Source organism: Apium graveolens, chromosome 7 (genome assembly GCF_009905375.1).
Source record: "Apium graveolens cultivar Ventura chromosome 7, ASM990537v1, whole genome shotgun sequence".
Classification (NCBI taxonomy): domain Eukaryota; kingdom Viridiplantae; phylum Streptophyta; class Magnoliopsida; order Apiales; family Apiaceae; genus Apium; species Apium graveolens.
Window position 1 is genome coordinate 54,654,875 of NC_133653.1, and position 3,355 is coordinate 54,658,229.

Consider the following 3,355-nt stretch of genomic DNA (forward strand, 5'->3'; position numbering starts at 1 on the left):
GGCGAAGATGATCTAGTTTATTCTTGTGAATCTTTATTTGAGTTGTAATCTTGAATGCTCGTTTCTTGTTTTTATTGAACCTATTACTCTGGATTTCATACTTTGTTTATTATTGGTTTATAAAGACTACGTTTATTATACCATGCTTTCATTGGAACCCACGTTGATGATGAGTCCAATCAGGTGCTAATCGTTATCGTGGGGTTCTAGCAGATTTATTTATGGATTTATTTAGTTGATTTATTTCGATGACATAGTGCGTGGTGATTGTATGATAACCTAGTATTGGTTGTGCTTATTTATCTTATGAGTGTCGCGAAATTAGAAGATAGTGTGTTAATTCTTAATAAAGCGACTGTGAATTTAAGGGTTTAGAACTTGTCATGCTAGCATAGGTTCATGTATTTGTTATGCATGATTCGTAGGTAATTTTAACCATCTTACTTGCCCTATGTAATCACGATAAATTAATTGTGCTTAAACCGTTATGTTGTTAAATTCCATAGACATATAGGGTCTCAATATAATTGGTATCTATTCAGCTTCTATCTCTTTTATGGATGTCTGGTAGTATGGTATTCATGCAACGGAAGTTGGCGTTTATCAATTTCGTGTTTTCTGGTTAGTGTCATCACCATTAGATGCTAAGGTTAAGAACAAAAAGGCTATTGAATGAAGTATCTAATGAACTTAGAATCTCATGTTTTTCATATATATTAATTCAACAATTCTTATTATCTTAGTTATAGGTGCTAGTTTAATTCTTAGTAGTTAAAACAATCCCAATTAGTTATTTGTCTTAGCATTGGATAATAACCTTATCATTGTTGTATAGGTGCATATTCTTAAATTAACCAAAAAGTCTCCGTGGGAACGAATTTGATCTAAATCTTATACTACTTGCGAACGCGTATACTTGCGTATATTATTAGCGCGTGTTTAGTGACTAGCAAGTTTTTGGCGCCACTGCTGGGGACTTCGATGTTATTTTTAGTTTCTGTGTTTGTCATCAGTGGTCGTTAAAGTTCAGTGACTTGGACGTTGTTACTTATTTGTTTCCTTGTCTAATTTCAGGTACTCTAGCGAGCGTGTATGCATACGCGTTCTCGGGCTCATAAGAGAAATCTGGATCAAGCCGAGGAAGAAGCTGTAATGGTCCGAAGGGATGTTTTTGAGGATGAAGAAAAGGTAGAAGAAGAAAAGAAAGTCGAGGAACCAGTTTTAGTAGTGATGGGAGATCAAGCTGAAAATCCTAAGGCTTTGATGGACTATTCTCAGCCAAAGATTAATGACATTCAGTAAAGCATCATCAGACCATCCATTGTGGCTAACACTTTTGAGATCAAGTCAAGCATGATTCAGATGATACATAATTCAGTTCAGTTTGGGGGTTCTCCTACAGAAGACCCCAATATGCACATCAGGGATTTTATCGAGATCCGCGACACTTTCAAGTTCAATGGTGTGACTGAAAATGCTATCAAGCTGCGACTCTTCCCATTCTCTCTGAGGGATAAAGCTAAGTGCTGGTTGCATTCTCTACCATCAGGGTCTTTCACCATATGGGAGGATCTTGCTCAAAAGTTTCTCACTAAATTCTTCCCCATGGCGAAGACTGCTGCAATCAGGAATGCTCTTACTCAGTTTACTCAGCAAACTGGAGAATCTCTGTGTAAGGCTTGGGATCGATATAAAGAGATGCTAAGGAAGTGCCCACACCATGACATGCCTGATTGGATGATTATAAACTATTTCTATAATGGATTGGGTGCTACTTCAAGACCCATGCTCGATGTAACATTAGGATGAGCTTTGTGGGCTACAAGCTACAATGAAGCTTATGAACTGATTGAGCTGATGGCTGCTAATGAATACCAGAATCTTTCCCAGAGACTGACTCAGGGAAAAGTAGAAGGAATTCTGGACTTGGATGCAGCAACTGCTATAGCTTCCCAACTTAAGGCGTTGATGATGAAGGTGGACACTTTGGCTATTTATGGAGTTAATCAAATTGCTAGTGTCTGTGAGCTTTGTGATGGTGCCCATGAGACTGAACAGTGTGCGATTTTTAGTGAATCAGCTCAGTTCGTGAGCAACTTTTAGCGATCGCAGCAACCGGTGCCAGCCACATATCATCCTAACAACCGCAATCATCCTAATTTCAGCTGGAGCAATACTCAGAATGCAGTTCAACAGCCTTATCAGCAGTATCCATCTAAGAAATATAACCCCCTGGTTTTCAGCAACCGTAATATACACCAAGACAGCAACTTCAGCTGCAACAAGCTAATAAAAAATCTGAGTTAGAAGAGTTGAAGCTTATGTACAAAAGCCAAGTTATTTCTATCAAGACCTTGGAAAATCAAATTGGACAAATTGCCAATGCCTTGCTAAATTGTCAACCTGGTACACTACCTAGTGACACTGAAGTACCAGGAAAAAGAGAAGCTAAGGAGCAGGTGAAGGCAATTACTTTGAGGTCTGGTAAGGTTGCAAATCCCGAACAAACTCAAGTTTCGGATGTAGAAGCTGGGGCTAAAGAAGAAGTAAATCAGCAGAAAGCAGAAGTGGAACCAAGGAAGACTACTATTGAGCACACTCCTCCTGAGGGTAATACAGGGAAGAAACATATCTATCCTCCACCGCCTTTTCCTAAGCGGCTGTAGAAGAAAAAGCTGGATAAGCAATTTGAGAAGTTTCTGGAGGTTTTCAAGAAACTTCATATTAACATACGTTTCGCCGAGGCTCTTGAGCAGATGCCTAGTTACGCAAAGTTTATGAAAGGTATTCTCTCTCGGAAAGTGAAGCTAGATGACTTAGAGACTGTCGCTCTCACGGAGTAATGCAGTGCTGTTCTGCAACAAAAGTTGCCTCCAAAGCTAAAAGATCCAGGAAGCTTTACTATTCCGTGTACCATCGGGAAAGTTTCTTTCGACAGATGCTTATGTGACTTGGGAGCTAGCATCAATATGATGCCCTTGTCAATCTTCAAGTAGTTGAACTTACCTGATCCAAAACTGACTTATATGACATTGCAGTTGGCCGATCGTTCTATTACATATCCATGAGGTATTGTGGAGGATGTCTTGGTAAAGGTTGATAAACTCATCTTCCCTACTGATTTTGTCATTCTTGATTTCGAGGAGGATAAGAAAATTCCCGTAATTTTGGGAAGACCTTTCTTGGCTACTGGCCGTACCTTGATAGATGTGCAGAAAGGTGAGCTTACAATGTGAGTGTTGGATCAGGATGTCACTTTTAAAGTGTTCAATGCTTTGAAATTTCCTGCTGAAAATGAGGAGTGCTTAAAGGTGGAGTTGGTCGATTCGGTGGTGACATCGGAACTTGATCAATT

The 3,355-nt window shown here is 39.3% G+C and overlaps 1 non-coding gene across 1 annotated transcript; it reads right to left on the reverse strand.

Moving 5' to 3' along the window:
* Positions 1 to 1,620: 1,620 nt before the first annotated feature.
* LOC141676206 (small nucleolar RNA R71) lies at positions 1,621 to 1,727 on the reverse strand. Its single transcript, XR_012556808.1, has one exon. It is a non-coding gene; the product is annotated as a small nucleolar RNA R71 (small nucleolar RNA).
* Positions 1,728 to 3,355: the final 1,628 nt, after the last annotated feature.